At 43.9% G+C, this 17,308-nt stretch overlaps 1 protein-coding gene across 3 annotated transcripts in view; it reads left to right on the plus strand.

The window, feature by feature from the left end:
• Positions 1–823: 823 nt before the first annotated feature.
• Positions 824–17,308, plus strand: part of TEAD4 (TEA domain transcription factor 4) — a 346,867-nt gene continuing 330,382 nt past the window's right edge. For 2 of the 3 annotated variants that reach the window (XM_030214440.1, XM_030214441.1), the window contains exons 1-2: positions 824–981; positions 1,437–1,542. The gene's annotated coding sequence lies outside the window, so the exon portion shown is untranslated. The remainder of the gene's footprint in view (positions 982–1,436; positions 1,543–17,308) is intronic. The other variant, XM_030214439.1, reaches the window with a different exon arrangement.

The following is a 17,308-nucleotide window of genomic DNA, read 5'->3' on the forward strand; positions in this document are numbered from 1 at the left end:
AGACTTCTATGGTCTGTGCCCTGAAAATGACAGATACAAATCAAGGTAAGGTATACACAAAAAGTAGCACATATGAGTTTATCTTGTTGGGCAGACTGGATGGACCGTGCAGGTCTTTTTCTGCCGTCATCTACTATGTTATTATGTAAACGGGCCCATTTGAAATTCAGATCCAAGCATTGAGGTTCTATGACATGTTGTAAATGTGAAATTCTTTACCAGTTAGCTGAAGAACTCTTATTTTTTTGTTTTGTTTTACTAGCGTATAGCTTTATCTTGGGGTGCTCCCTGCAAGTCTACTCGCTCTGTTAGTCTGCGATGCTTGGCAGCCATTAACCCCTGGCTTCCTGTCCTGGCTTTTGTCTGACCTTCGGCAAGCCCACTTTTAACTCTGTTTCTCTGAAGTACACAGAGGAATTGTGCTTGCCTGTGGAGTAAGACATTCAGTTTCTGTTTGTCAGGACAGTTCTTACTCAGACTTCCTGTCCTGTAAACCTCCTGTTAGATTTTCGGCTAGCATGCTCGCTGTTTGGATGTAGTAGTACAATGGCAGTTTGTATAACACTCCCGTTCTCCTCCCTTCTTTCCTCCTGCCTGGCTCCGCTCCGTGTTTACTGTAAGTTTCCCAGCCTCGGCCTGTCTCCTCCCCCTGCCCTCTATTCACTACTACTGCCCGATCCCTGTGTGCTGGTAAGGGTTTTTTTTTTCCTCTTTTCCATGTCTTGCTCATCAGTCACCAGCGAGCGATGCCCGACAACTGTGCCCCTGAGCTTCGAGTCTCCTCCCAATTTCTGTTACGTGAACTCAGAAACCCCTCCTCCCAGCTGCGTTCATTTCATACCAATCCCCATTCTTCAAATTCCTGACTTTCTCCTCGCAAACTCCAGGAAAAAAAACCTCACTTTTATTTTAAAATCAGGTCCCCATCCCCCCGATCCACACAGCCTCTTGCCTCTCCACCTCCCTCTTTGTGCGTTTCAGGTGAGTTTCTCTAGCCTGGGAGGAATTTCCTTCTCTCTCCCCCTCTCCCTCGCTTTCTCGCTCTCCCTGTTGAGTCAGCTTTCAGGAATTGCAATCTTTCACATTTTTTACATTTTTCCAGACTCCCAACTTCCTGCTTTTGCGACAGATCCTGCAAAACAAGACATATAAACCTCAGCTGATCAAGCAAAGAAAATACTGCTTATTCCTTCCCGCCGCTCCATCCTTAAAAATATTGCTTGCAAACTTTCTTCCCTAAACTTTGGGGTTATTTTTTTATGTTTCTGTGTATGTTCTCTCTTTCTCGGTGTCCATTAAAAATGTTGTGGCTTGGGAGGATCTGTTTAGCCCTATCTCTGCAAAGAGAAACTAAAGAGCAGCCGGAGGAGGAGGTGAATCCGGGATTGAGAGAGCTTTGTAAACATCGTAGTAATCCCTGTCTGTTCCTTCGGCAGAGCCCGCCGAGGTGCAATGTTTCCTTGGACCTGAAGAGAGACGTGAGACCGGCAGCCTGGTGACTCCCCCACCCTGCGATCCACTCCCCCAGCAGCGGCCCTGCAGGTCAGCAAATCCTGCCATCGGCTCTGGGAAGGGGAAGAGAGGAGGGGGAAATAGAGAGAGAGGAAAGGGACGAGGATAGATCAAATAAGAGGGATAAGGAGCAGTGAGCACGGGCATGGAGAGGGCAAAAGACTAGAGAAACAACAAGAGAAGAAAAAAAAGGGAGAGGGGGAACATGACAAAAGATATCTCCGAAGGGGAAACGCGGCAGAGGTGGGGTGGGGTGGGGAGGGGAAGGGCAGCAGCTCCAGTGGAGGACAAAGGAGGAGAGACGAGAGATTTCCGCTCGCTCTTTTTCCCCGGAGCCGAAGTTTCGGTCTCGGCAACTTGTTGCATCTGAGAAAATTCACAGAAAATGGGTTAGAGGATGGCAGCTTAAGGAGTGATTTCGGGGGGCAAGAAGACTTCCAGAGCACCGTATGAGGTTGATGAGTGAAAGTGACAAGCTGAAATTTCAGTGACTTTAAAAGTGTGAAGGCGTTAGATCATGGAAAAGGGCAGCTGGGGTTTCTTGTTTTGTTGTTTTGCTGTTGCTTTAGTTTTCTTTTTAATTACTTTTGATCCTTTGTTTATTCAGTTATCCGAGGTTTGGATACTTTTAGACCTACTTTTTTAATTTGCCTGGAATTAATTAGGTCCATATTTGACCTGTGAGAAAATAATTGTGTTTCTTTCTGGGAGAGCATTAGAAATTAGGACAAAGAGTCGGATGGGGGTGGGGAGTTGAATGGGAGTCTAAATTGAGATAAAGGAAGGCTGGGATCGGTAATGAAATGATCAGCTGACAGTTTTATTGACGCTATATACTGAGAGATAAATAGCCGTAAAGGATGAAGATGGGGAACAGGATAAAGAGGAGACATTGGAACTGGAAGAGGGGGGTAAGAAGCCTGCCTGACTGCCAACAAGGATCAAGAGGAGTCAGATGAGTTGAACCAGAAAACAGCCTATGGAGGAAAAGATGTAGATTACAAAAGCAACTTACTGGGCATTTATTTGTAGTAAACAAACTATCAGACTCTCCACAGTTAGTGAAAGGCAAATTTTCGTCCTGGGTTCCTTAATACAAAAGTGAAATAAAACCGTATTGGTCATTGAAAAAAAAAAATAAACAAACTTAACTCTTTCCTTAAGAAAAACAGAACAGGATTGCACAACCATACAAATTCTCCAGAACATTGTGTGAGAAATAATAATCTGATTATGTTCTTGGCTGCTAAAAATCTTTCTTTCACTGTCAGAAAAAGAAATCTGTTTCGGAGTGCATTGCACTGCAAAGATTTTAAACAATCACTTGTAGTTTCCAGGATGCCACAGGAGATGAGTGTTTCTGACAAGCCGTCCTCTTCTTTTAAGAATATCATAGCCACCATCACCACTTCTAGCTGCTCTGATTGCACCCTGCAGGCCCCTTGAATCCGATATTAATATTATTATCCATTACTCTTTCTGTGCATTCGTTGTTGTCTTTGCTCTTCACACCACAGAATTACAACAGTTGCACTTTTGGTTGTTGTGATTTAATTTTTATGAAGAGAGGCAGAGACAAAGTGAAAGTGCAGCTTTAACAGTGAGGGGCTAGTGGAAGATTTCTGGTTAGAAATCACCCATCTAGTAGTATTGTAGTTTAATTCTTTATATGGTGCATAATCCCAATCCTGATCAATGGTTAACTTGGAAAGGGTAAGGCTGTTTACCTGTGGGATGCAAAACTCTTCACTGTGTTTAAACTATTTAAGCAAAGATGCAACCAAGAGCAAGTTACTAGGACTGTCTTTGGAAACAGTGAAATGATTCTTTTCTCTTTATGTTAAATAATCTGTACTCTGACATTGTGTTTTATTTAAGGTTTGGAATTTATTTTTTCAACCAATTGCTGGCCCTGATTTCTGATTTTGCTAACCAGATATTCAGTTGCACTTCAGAATATTTACTTGAAAGATTATTCTAGGCCCAAGTACAAGAGGAAAAAACGCACAAAATACAGTAAACTCTCTCACCTCGCCCTTAAATTTGAATTTTCTGTAATTGGAATGGAGCAAATTACTGTAATCAGTTTACTACATAGGCAGTTATAGATAAGATCCATATTCTCTGTCCAGTGTACCATTGAAGGGTTCTGCAGTTTTACTTTTGTAAGAGATTTCCATTATTTCCTTTGATATGTTCATTTAGTGGAAGGTGGTGGAGGCTTGCTATTTTTGAAAAGTTTAAATGACGAGGCATGCTACTGGAGGTCTGCATTGACTTTTATTTTCAAATAGGAATTGTAAGCACGCAGTTGGAGTAAGAGGGATAGGCCATTTGCCTTTTACAGAATGACCTTTGTCTTGCTGAGAGAACTGCACTGAAGAGACTGTATGTGTCCTTCCACCCTGTAAATAGAAGAGTCAAATTTAAACAATAGAGGATTTGTATTTTCAAAGGTTTTCTTTTATAATGAGAGGAAGAAATAAACTTTAAAAAGAGTATGCAGTTATATAAAAGGTGTGAGATATTCATTTTATAGTATCGCCTTCTGTGAAATTATATAAAATTGGGTAGGGGGGTGGCTGTTCTTAGATCTGGATTATGTTACCATACTGTTCTGGCTGGTGGTGGGCTGCCCCCTTCTCAGGCTCTCTACAAAATCTGTTGTTGCATCCAGGCTAATTAAATCTCTGGAGAATGATTTCACGGGCACGCTTCTATCTTGTGTTTTTTGCCTCATAAAAGAGGATCATGGAAACTGGTGTTTTCACAGAAAGAAACCCAAAGAGCCAAATGTACTAAAGGGTGTCTCATTTTGTATCAATGGGAAAAGTCCTCAATATATGTGGCTCAAAGTAAACAAAAATTTTACTTTATGAAAAAATTAGCCAGTTAAACTTTGATTTACTTGGATAGGAAAGTAGATTCCACAGGTATTCTTGAGATGTAACTACAGCATTGTGTTTAGGGAGATGCGTATGTGGAAGGCAATTTTATAACAGGTTGCCTAGAGAGGAAGGCCAATTAGGCATGTATTTTGATCCTGTTCTATGAAGATACATAAACACTTAACGTTTCTTTATAAAATAGTACAAACGGGGTAAAATGAACTCTTGTACATTTATACCTGCTTTGGAGGTGTAAGTGTCATGTGTGTTTCATAACACATGTAAATGGTGACTGTGCTCATACTTTACCCGAACTGTATCCCTGAATACATCTACATTTATGTTGCATAAAATTGTGAATGTTCTTGTCATTGCATGTACTTTTTACACAGGTGGGAATTTTTATGAAGCGTTTTCCCTCAGATTATATGTTTGGTGCCAAATTGTGCACGCAGCTTAATTGGTTAACAAGCCAATTGGCACTGATAATTGGCCACCAACAAGCAATTTTTGGCACATTGGCACTGATTAGAATTTACGAGTGCAACTTTCTAAGTGTATTCTGGAAAGCGGTATGCGTAAATTCTAATGTTCAGGTCTCAAAAGAGGGTGTGGCATGGGTGGGTCGTGGACATTCCTAAAAATTCTGTGCACTATTAGAATACTAGTAAAAAAGGCCCATTTCTGATAGAAATGAAATGGGCGCTAGCAAGGTTTTCCTTGCAGTTGCAGCTTGGCCTCCTGCCTCCCTCCCTGTTATGTGAATTCCAGGCCAACCCCCCTGTCCTCGGAGTTCTATGCTCCCCTCTCCTCGGAGTTCCAGCTCTCCCTCCCTCGGTCTCTGTCGTCTGAGTTGCAGGCCCCCGTCTGTGTCCTCCGAGTTCCAGGCCCCCCTGCTTCCCTCTCTTCCGAGTTCAAGGCCCACCCCCTGGTCACTGCCTCCCTCGCTCTTCTCCTTTACACGCCGGCTCCTCCCTCTCTGTGTCAGTCGCAGGCCGACCTGCGTTGGCCGCTCCCTCCTCCCCCCTCCGCCCTTACCCCCCCCCGGGAGTTCCCTGCACCCCTGTCTTTGGAGTTCCACACCCCCATGTGCCCATCCCTCTCTCTCCTCGGAGTTCCAGGCCTCTTCCCCTCTGAGTTCCATGCCCCCTACCTCCCTCCCTCTCTGTCCTCCGTGTTCCAAGCCCCCCTCCCCTTCGAGTTCCAGGACCCCCTCCCTCCCTCTCTTCCCCTGCCCTCCGAGTTCCATGCACCCACTGTTGTCCGAGTTCCACACCCCCGCACCTCCCTCCTTCTCTCTCTGTGCCCTCCGAGTGGAAGCAGGACGTGTGCGGCTGCCCCTCCCCTTCGTAAGTGCCGGCTGTTATTTAAAACTTCTTACCTCCTGGTCCACTGGCAACAGTGAAGTCGAGCAGGCACGGCGCTTCAGACTGTCTTCACTTCTGTTTCATCTCTGCCTCTGGTCCCGCCCTCATTTCCTGTTTGCGGAAGGGCAGGACCAGAGGCACAGCTGAAACAGAAGCAAAGGCAGTCTGAAGCGCCGTGCTGTGCCTGCTTGACTTCACTGTTGCCGGCGGACCAGGAGGTAAGAAGTTTTAAATAACAGCCAGCACTTACGAAGGGGAGGGGCAGCCGCACACGTCCTGCTTCCACTCGGAGGGCACAGATAGAGAGAGGGAGGGAGGCGCTGGGCGGTGGAACTCGGAGGAGGGGGGGCATGGAACTCGGACGGGAGTGGAAAGAGGGAGGGAGGGAGGTAGGGGGGCATGGAACTCGGAGGGGATGGGGCTGGAACTCGGGGGGGGGGGGGGATTGTGTACTGACCTCCGCCGGCTGGTGCTGGCTTCCCTTCCCAGGTTGTCGTTGCAGTCCGAGGGGACAGAGAGAGAGACTTCCGGTGGCAGGTGCTGGCTTTCCTTCCCTCTCACTTCCCATTGGTCCGCCCTGTGACGTCATCCCGAGGGCGGACCAATGGGAAGTGTGTTACGAACCCAGGCATCCAGACGGAGGTGTAAATTATTATATAGGATGCCAAATCCGCACCTAACCCCCTCTTTTACAAAGCTGCACAGCAACGCTGACACAGCCTATTCACCGCACCGGCTTTGTAAAAGGGGGGGGGGGGGAGTAAGTTAGGTGCGGGCATTTACACCAGGTTTTAGTTGACATAAATGGTGACGCCTAAATTTTAGTCACAGGAATGGGCACTACGCGTATTCTATAAACTGCGCCTAATTTTAGGTGAAGTTTATAGAATAGCGCTAAGCATGTTTTTTTTGGCACCAAATATAAAATTTGCCCCTTTAAATGCGTATTCTGTCATATAGATGTGAAAGAGTCTATATAGGTTACCCTCCAAAGTCTGGGTTTTTAGTAAACTTTCCATAGGGGAGAATGCTTCTGAGATGACCCTGTTAGTGGATGTATGTGTTGCTAATAGTTATAGTAATAATAATATAATAATAATTATAATAATATTTATAGGTGGTATAGAAATTTTTGAAATAAATACTAACTTTGTGTTTGGTGTCCTGTTTGCACCAAATATATAGGACATATCAAGAGGTCCCAAAGAATTTTGATGTTTTTTTCCTTTTCCCTTTTTTAGACCCATGTAGTACTGTAGTTACTGTAAAGTAGGTTCAGTTAGTTCTATGTGAAACTTAATTTTTTTTACCTTGAAGGTGTACTTTAGTACTTGGTAAAAGTCTTGTGCATTTTTCACATTCCGCTGTCTAAAAGCTAGAATTCAAAATACATTAATGTAGAGATATGTTTCACTGAATTACACAAGTATTCACATCCCTTAACTCAACACTCGATGGATTCGTCTTGCAGCAATAAAAGCCAGAAGTCATTCAAGATAAGTAGGGGATGCTGCAATTTTTGCCCATTTTTGCGGAATAGCTCAAGTTCTTTCAAGCTGGCCAGGGACTGTTTGTGGACTGCAATCTTCAAGTCTTGCAACAGATTTTCTGTTGGATTCAGGTCTGGGATGTAACTAGGTTGATTGAGGTCATTCATTTTCTTCTTGGTAAGTCACTCCATTTTTATTTGTGCTTTGTGCTAGAGATCATTGTCCTGAAAAGTGAATGTTCTCCCCAGGTCCAGGTCTGTGGCAGACTGGAACAGATTTTACTCCAGGATCTCCCTGTACATTCCATCATCCATCTTTGATCTTTACAAGGCTCCCAGTCTCCAGTGCTGAAAAGCACTCCCACAACATAATGCTACCATTACATGCTTTACTGTAGTGATGCTGTTAGCAGTGTGATGTGCTGCTTGTTTTTTTGTCACACATATCACATTGAGGTCACACAGTTCCACTTTGGTCTCATTGAACCATAAAACATCCCATCCGTGTGCAGTTCCTCCTTAGTATTTGCAAATGCTATATACATCACCTTCTATGGCTTTTCCTTAGCAGTGGCTTTCTTCTTGCTACACTTCCAAACAAATCATGTTTGTGGAGTAATGTTTTCATTTTTTCAAATGGTCAACATTTCCCCGTCTCAGCCAGAGACATTTGTAGAGTCACTTTCCTCAGAAGTTTCCTTAACCCTTGCCTACTAATTTTGGAGTGAGGCAGTTTGCAGTTGACACAGACGTATTCTTTTAGCATTCCCCCGGTCTGTACCTTTGAATTAACTTTTTCCTGGAATTCTCTGAGCAGCTCTGTGTTCAGCTTGTTTAGACCTTTGCTTCAAATTCACATCGTACAACAAAAGCAGTTTGATTTTTCATCCAGGGAGGTATTCAAATCAGCTCAACTATTGTGATTTGATACTGGTTGAGTTCCTTTTTTTATTTTTTGTATTTTATTTTGTAATCCGCTGTGACCTGTTATAGCTTAGTGATAAAGCAAGTTTTTAAATAAACATAAGCATAGACAGACTGGATGGACCATACAGGACTTTATCTGCTGTCATTTACTATGTTACTATTATGGACCTTGTTAATACAGGTTTTGGAAACGGCTAATTTGAGTTTGCAGTGCAGAGAGTGGAAAGATGTATGCAATTAAGATTTTTTGGTTTCTTAAGCTTCTTAGTTACCTTTTGAATATTTCTCTAATTTGTTCTTTCACGTTGTACAATGTATTGTGCAGATCAGTGAAACAAACTCCTACTTTTACACAAACACAACAAATAAGAATAACCGATGTAGAGCAATCAGTTGTTGCAAATTTCAATAAAAATTGAATAAAAAACTCCTACTGTATTTATTTGTTACATTTGTATCCCACATTTTCCCACCTATTTGCAGGCTCAATGTGGCTTACATAGTACCTTAGTACCCTTTTAATTATATTTTAAGACAGTGGAATATGAAAAATGTATAAGTGTTTGAAGACTTTTACAAAGCACTGTATAAATGGGCGCTTCCTTTTAGGTGCCCTGATGCAGCTCAGTGACATTTGAGCACTCAGATTCTGTTGTAGAAGACTAATGCAACCCACCATCAGCAGGTGCTGCGAGGGTATGCATAACGTACTGTATTATGTAAGCGCTGCACCTAATTGTCTGCATCGCCCATGCACCTCCCGTGCTCTGACAGTGTGAATGCCTCCTTGCATTTATGCGTTATGCCACTATTTACACATGGAGATGCTTCTAAAATAAGGGTCTCTATATATATTTGCCTATTAAATTCAGAAATATGGTAGGTAATTTTCATTCTGCCTGTATTGCCTCAAAGTCTGTTGGTACTTCTTACCTCTGTATTTTGAATCAGTTTTCAAAGTGAAAGAACATGCTTTTATTTTTAGAACTTTATAAAGAAAACATACCCACAGAGATTTGCACATACTTTTTCTGTAGGTAATTTTTTTCAAACAAATGATCAAGCATAGGGGTTCTCTTACTAAGGTGCGCTAAGGGTTAGCTTGCGTAAGGACCCCTTTTACCAAGCTTCAGCAAAAGGGGGCATGTGCTGGCGTCAGAGCGTGATTTACACGCGTCCCAAGACAAACTTTTAACGCAGCTGGTAAAAGGGAAGTCTCACTTTCCTACAGGAAATGGCCGGGCGGCAAGTAAAGCACTTGCTGTGTGGCCATTTCGGTGGGGGGGGGGGGGGGGGGAAGGGGCCCATACCATCACCCATTGAGGTGGCAGTAAGGGCTCCCGCGTTACCACTGGGTACACTCCAGCGCTACAAAAATACATTTTTGTAGCTCCGGAAATGACAGTGCGCTAGGGGTGGGAATACCACCAGGCTCTGCGGTAGCCTGGCGGTACTTCCTATACAGTGAGCGGGAAGCCCACGTTGGGCTTACCACCACTTAATAAAAGGAGCCCTAAATGACTAAAGCATCTTGTGGTATTTTTTTTGTTTGCATTCACTAAGGGCCCGATTATATATATATGGTGCCTAAAATTAACATGCGTTAGGCAATCACGCCTAAGCGTATTCTAAATGCCGCGCATAAATCTACGTGCGGTATTCAGAATACGCTTAGATGTTCATGCGACTAAATCTACGTACGTCCATTTATGCCAGCGAAAAGCTGGTGTAAATCCCTGCGCATAGATTTACATTCACTTGCCCATATTTTATAACAATGCGTGTAGATTTTGGAACGCCCATTTAGGCGCAGTACATTACAGAATGCACTTAGCAATGCACATGCATAAATTCTAAATTTTACTTAGTGCTTGTTATTGCTTGTTAAGAGCTGTTAACAACGGTTAACAGCTTGTTAAAACAATCTACGCATGTAGTTATAGAATACTAGGTTCAGGCACAGAAGTGCGCGGAACTCTAGACACACTATATAGAACTGGGGGTAAGCACATGTTATTTATTTTTTGAAGAGGGCATGGATACATTAAGCAGTTAGCGTACTGACAGCTCATGCTAACTGGTTAAGGCGTCCATAATGCTGAAGCCCTCAGTGCCACCTAAATAGGAGGTGGTGAGTGCACCTGTGTTAATATTTTTTCATTTGCCATGTACTAATACTAACGTTAGCACACGGCTTGTAAAATTAAATTTAAAAAAATTATAATTAGGATATTTTGTATACACTTTAGAAATGGGCTTAGCAGGTGGGAAAGGCTCATGCTAGGATGCACTAAGCCCATTTCTTAGCATATTTAGGGTCCCTTTTACAATGGCACAGCAAACCTAGGAGGTCTTTTACTAAGTGGCAGTAAGCCCAATGCGGGCTTACCGCTCGCTAAACAGGAAGTACTGCCAGGCTACTGCAGCAGCCCGGTGGTAGTTCCCACCGCCAGCATTTGCCATTTCCAGCGCTACAAAAATATTACCCGGCATTAATTGGGCAGTGCCATGCACTGTCCGGTTACCGCTGTTTTAGCATGGGAGTTTTTACCGCTACCTCGATGGGTGTCGGTAAGTGCTCCCCCCCTGAAATGGCTGTGCGGCAAGTGTTTCACTTGCCACGCAGCCATTTCCTTAAAATTAAAAAAACAAAACAAAAACAGCCTTTTACCCGCTGGGGTATAAGGGGGCCTCAACCCATGTCTAAAACACACGCTGACGCCAGTGCAAGCTCCATTTTGCCGCAGCTTAGTAGAAGAACCCCCTACTGTGGGCTTGCTGCGCATCAATTCAGCACTGCTGCCGGTTACCGCAGGAGCCTAGCAGTAGTTCCTTCCCCCACTATGTGCCATTTCTTGTTCTTGAAAAATATTTTTAGTGCTGGGGGCTTACCCGGCAGTTGGCGCTACCTGATTACCGCCAGGGCTGCCCAGTTACACGTGAGAGCCCTTACCCACTGTGGTTCATCGCACACCTCCTGCACCTGTGCCAGTGCCACTACAGGGCTCCTTTTACTGCAGCTTGGTTAAAGGGGCCCTTAAAGGATAGTTTTGAATTTCAAAACTACATGCATTGTTTTCTTCTGCAACCTCTCCCCATTCCAGGAGCAGCTCCACCATATTACAGAGAATAAACTTCATTTTATGGAAGTACATGCACATTTTTACCTATATACAGGATGAGCAATTTTCATAAGGCCAGTTTACATAGGAAAAATACTTCTTACCTGCAGGAGCTGCTCTGAAAATTGACCTCAGGCGACAGCTAGGCTAATAAGGCATATGTTGTACCTGTTGTGGGGTAATTTTATAAGGCACTTTTAAAATAATTTTGAGCCCTTTGGCAATGAAAATTCAGGAGTATGGGATTTTCTTTCAAATTTATGCAGATGACATTTTGCTGCTCTATGTTATTGCCTTGGACGATATTGATCTATCTCCTTTATAAACTTGTTTAAGCTCTATTGCGTCATGGCTTCAGCTCCTCCGTTTAGCTCTAGATCCTGATAAAACAATTACTTGTTAGCTCACTGGCTGTTCTTTTTTGACCTACTTCTGATTTATTGCTATTTGACATTCTGGTTACTCCAATTACTTACTCATTGACTCTCAGCTTAGCTCTCAGGTTTCAGCATTAATGAAATCCTGTTTTCATGTTCTGAGTCTGCTTTGTTCGATTTATAGCTACTTAGCTACTAGTACTCTCCATACTCTTCTACATTCTCTATTATTTTCAAGGATAGATTATTGCAATATGCACTATACAGGGACTCGAAATTCTGCAAAACTCAGCTGTGTTACATATGAAAATTTGATCATAGTAACATAGTAACATAGTAGATGACGGCAGAAAAAGACCTGCATGGTCCATCCAGTCTGCCCAAGACAAACTCATATGTGTATACCTTACCTTGAATTGAATTTGTACCTGTCCTTTTCAGGGCACAGACCATATAAGTCTGCCCAGCAGTATTTCCCGCCTCCCAATCACCAGTCCCGCCTCCCAGCACCGGCTCTGGTACAGACCGTATAAGTCTGCCCTCCCCTATCCTCGCTTCCCAACCACCACCCCCTCTTTCCCCCACCTGCTCCGCCACCCAATTTCAGCTAAGCTTCTGAGGATCCATTCCTTCTGCACAGGATTCCTCTATGCCTATCCCACGCATGTTTGAACTCCGTTACTGTTTTCATCTCCACCACCTCCCGCGGGAGGGCATTCCAAGCGTTCACCACCCTCTCTGTGAAAAAATACTTCCTGACATCTTTCCTGAGTCTGCCCCCCTTCAATCTCATTTCATGTCCTCTCGTTCTACCGCCTTCCCATCTCCGGAAAAGATTCGTTTGCGGATTAATACCATTCAAATATTTGAACGTCTGTATCATATCACCCCTGTTCCTCCTTTCCTCCAGGGTGTACATGTTCAGGTCAGCAAGCCTCTCTTCATACGTCTTGGAACGTAAATCCCATACCATCCTCGTAGCTTTTCTTTGCACCGCTTCCATTTTTTTAACATCCTTCGCAAGATACGGCCTCCAAAACTGAACACAATACTCCAGGTGGGGCCTCACCAACGTCTTATACAGGGGCATTAAAACCTCCTTTCTTCTGCTGGTCACTCCTCTCTCTATACAGCCTAGCAATCTTCTAGCTACGGCCACCGCCTTGTCGCACTGTTTCGTCGCCTTCAGGTCCTCAGATACTATCACCCCAAGATCCCTCTCCCCGTCCGTGCCTATCAGACTCTCCCCGCCTAACACATACATCTCCCTTGGATTTCTACTCCCTAAGTGCATCACTTTGCATTTCTTCGCATTGAATTTTAATTGCCAAACGTTAGACCATTCTTCTAGCTTCTTCAGATCTTTTTTCATGTTTTCCACTCCCTCCGGGGTGTCCACTCTGTTGGAAATCTTGGTGTCATCCGCAAAAAGGCAAACTTTACCTTGTAACCCTTCGGCTATGTCACTCACAAATATATTGAACAGAATCGGCCCCAACACCGATCCCTGAGGCACTCCACTACTCACCTTTCCCTCCTCCGAGCGAACTCCATTCACCACCACCCTCTGGCGTCTGTCCGTCAACCAGTTCCTAATCCAGTTCACCACTTCGGGTCCTATCTTCAGGCTGTCTAGTTTATTTAAGAGCCTCCTGTGGGGAACCGTGTCAAAAGCCTTGCTGAAATCTAAGTAGATGACGTCCATAGCACGTCCTTGATTTAATTCTCCCGTCACCCAGTCAAAGAATTCAATGAGATTCGTTTGGCACGATTTCCCTTTGGTGAAACCATGTTGTCTCGGATCTTGCAACTTATTGGCTTCCAGGAAATTCACTATCCTTTCCTTCAGCATGGCTTTCATTACTTTTCCAATAACCGAAGTGAGGCTTACCGGCCTGTAGTTTCCAGCTTCTTCTCTATCCCCACTTTTGTGAAGAGGGACCACCTCCGCCGTTTTCCAATCCCTCGGAACCTCTCCCATCTCCAAGGATCATGTTCTCCCCCCCCCCGTTTTAATATGATACCATTGATTACAAGTTGAGTTTAGGATACAGTTTAAGATTATGATTCTAGCCTTTCAAGTTTATTTAGCACTTTCTATCCCGCCTACTGAAAAATCCATCTAAAATTGAAGAATAGAATTCAAGACAGGACAAGACATGATACAGAAGGGGGGGGGGGGTAGAATTACAATATAGATGGGGAAGGGTTGGAACATCAGGGTAAATGAGTTTACTCTCAGAGTCACAGCGGAACTGCAAGGGCCGTAGAACTGGTATTATAGGAAAAGCATCAATAGGAAAAGCGTCCTTAAAAAGAGAGGTTTTTAAGTCTGCTTTGAAATTATCCAAGGAATGGCATTGTCTCAAATGAATTGGTAATGAGTTCCATAATTCTGGGGCTTGAACAAAAAAAAAAATACTGTGTCTAGTGTGCTCGTGATGTTTATCTGTATAGGTAGGTACATTGAGGCAATGGTGTTATGCACTTTTAAGGGGATGAGTGGGAACATATGGGACTGGATAGCGAGCTAAGTATGGTTTGTTGGAGGAGCAGATTTTGAAAACTAATAGTAGAATTTTGTATGTTATGCAGTGTGTAATTGGCAATGCACTTTTTCTAGTGAAAAAGGTGCCGGTACTCAAATGCTAGGCCACCCTTCAGGGGTGGGGGTAATCACTGAGGGACCCTCCCCACAATAGCCAGGCCCTCTGCAACCAGTCACAGAACCTATGAGAAGGCAGAATTGATGCGTAGAGCCTAAGCTCTTTCATTAAAACTTGAGGTCCATAGGTCAATTTTAGCAGACAATGGAAAAGGTGCCGGTACTCAGTATCCCCAAGTACCCCCTCAAAAAAAGCCCTGGTAATTGGTAACCAGTGAGCTTTTATCAAGTGAGGTGTAACATGATCATATTTTTAAGCCCATTTATAATCTTGATGGCCGTGTTTTGAACAATGTAAAGTGAGTTACAGTAATCTGATTGGCTTATGACAAGGGAATGTATAAGAGTGTTTAATGCAGAGGGATAAATTAACGAATAAACAGATTGTAGTAATCTAAGCCTATAAAAGGAGTGTTGTACGTCTGTTGAAATCTGTAAGTGAAATGAGAGATTGTTATCCAGAAGTACTCCGAGAAGACGAACGGAATGCACTATGGGAATGGAAATCCCATCTAGATATATTGAAAGAGGAAGAATATTTTGACCTTTGCTAAGGAAAGGGATCATTTTGATTTTAGCGGATTCAGAGCTAGTTTATTCTCATGAAGCCAGGTTACAATATGCTGAAGTTATGTGTTACGTTCAGATAGGGCCGCTTTTACCAAGCTGCAGCAAAAGGGGGCCTGTGCTGGCATCGGCGCATGTTTTTCGCGCACGCTGAGGCCTCTTTTTACCACAGCGAGTAAAAGGTAGGACTTTCTTTTTTTATGTTTAAACTGCTTTATTGACGATATGTATAATACAAATCAGCTTGACTTATTCATACAACATGGCTCAGTATACAAAATCGACATTCCAACAACATACCCAACATCGTCAATCAGTTTTTTCGATTTCTCCCACCCCCGCCCCTTCCCCACGACTTTATATGTGTGAATATTTTATTTGTCGCAATTTTAATTGATGGAATAAAGTATAAAACAATACAAACTTTCCATGCATTAGCCTCTTGGTCTAGATCAATAAGTAAAAGAGAAAAGGAATACCTTTTGTTTAATCTTTAACTGGTCTTTCTTTTTTTAAAGAAATGGCTGTGTGGCAAGTGAAGCAGATATAACGGTGTGCTGGGGGTGGGAAGTACCGCTGGGCTGCTGCTTCTGAATAATTTTCAGTTTGAACTAGGGATGGGATTTGGCCCTACAGGCCCTCATTCACAACTATCCATGAATTCTTTCCAATGTACAAAATCCCCCCTCCCCAGCATTTTTCCAGAGTTTGATGATTGTGGGCTCTGAATCCAGCCACCAGTATCATCTCCAAGCAATGACTCACACTACCCCTCCCTGAGGGGACTGTGAATTCTGTCTTTGCAGCATGGCCATCCCCAGATGACTTGGGGTGTAGAAGACTCAACTTGGTAACTGAACTGTGGTTCTTCTGAATGACGCAGAACCTGCCATTGGTCCTACATATTTTACAGCCCAATACTCAAAACAATGTAAGCTGTCAGGAAAGGCTCCTGCCCAATTAAATTGCTCAGGGAGGAGTTGGCAATATGCAGTGAAGATGCTGCCACTAGGGGCAGGAGCGAGTGGGATTCACTGCAGCCTCCATAGCTCCCACTGGACCACCAGGGATCTAATGTGGCCTGGGTTGGGGGAACGTTCTGGGGGGAGAGGGCTTCTGATTGTCACAGGCTGGGGGAGGAGGAAGGAAAGGTAGGGGGCTGTTTCAGGGATGGGAGAGGACTCAGAAGTCTTTTAAATAGTTATTTTGTTCCTGCCAATATTCAGCTGGAGCCCACCAAGCCTGGTAGCTAGCAGTGGGACAATTGGTCCCTCATATAGTAACATAGTAGATGACGGCAGAAAAAGACCTGCACGGTCCATCCAGTCTGCCCAACAAGATAACTCATATTTGCTGCTTTTTTTGTATACCCTACTTTGATTTGTACCTGTGCTCTTCAGGGCACAGACCGTAAAAGTCTGCCCAGCACTATCCCCGCCTCCCAACCACCAGCCCCTCCTCCCAACCACCGGCTCTGGCACAGACCGTATAAGTCTGCCCAGCACTATCCTCACCTCCCAACCACCAGCCCTGCCTCCCAACCACCGGCTCTGGCACAGAACATACAAGTCTGTCCAGCACTATCCCTGCCTCCCAACCACCAGTCCCGCTGCCCACCACCGGCTCTGGCACAGACCGTATAAGTCTGCCCAGCACTATCCCCGCCTCCCAACCACCAGCCCCGCCTCCCGATCTTGACTTAGCTCCTGAGGATCCATTCCTTCGGCACAGGATTCCTTTATTTCTTTATTCCTATATTCAGTGCTTGAGCCCACACATGACCCGGCGCTGAATATCCAGGATCTAATTTAGTCATCCATGAAAATGCTGACTTCCGCGACCTGAATATTACCCTCTTAGTTTTTTATATTTCTTTTTTTTTTTACACTGTAGAGACAATGTTAAGGTCTTTTGTTCTCTTATACGTATTTACTACTGATACTTTCAAGGAAAGGGGAGCATGATAGAAACATTCAGATATTTTGTAACGATCAAGAAGCTAGTCATTTTAATATGGAAAGAAATTCAGCTACAGGGGGCTCATGATATGCTCAAAATGCAAGGAGCTACTTCTTTATTGGGAGGGTGGTCAATGCCTGAATGGGTCTGCCAGTAGAGGTGAAAGGAAGGGAATGGGATCTGACATACCATCTTTCTGTGTTTACAATCAAAACAGTTTATATGTTGTTCTATATAGGTATTTATTTTGTACCTGGGGCAATGGTGACTTGCCTAGAGTCACAAAGAACTGTAGTGGGAATTGAACTCACTGTGGCTGCTTCTGAGGCCACTGCACTAACCATTAGGCTACTTCTCCACTCAAAACCAAAATACTGATAGAATTTAATTATGCTGGGAGAAATCAGATACAAGTGCATGGGAGGGATGACTAGA

This window comes from Microcaecilia unicolor, chromosome 9, assembly GCF_901765095.1.
Source record: "Microcaecilia unicolor chromosome 9, aMicUni1.1, whole genome shotgun sequence".
Taxonomy (NCBI): Eukaryota; Metazoa; Chordata; class Amphibia; order Gymnophiona; family Siphonopidae; genus Microcaecilia; species Microcaecilia unicolor.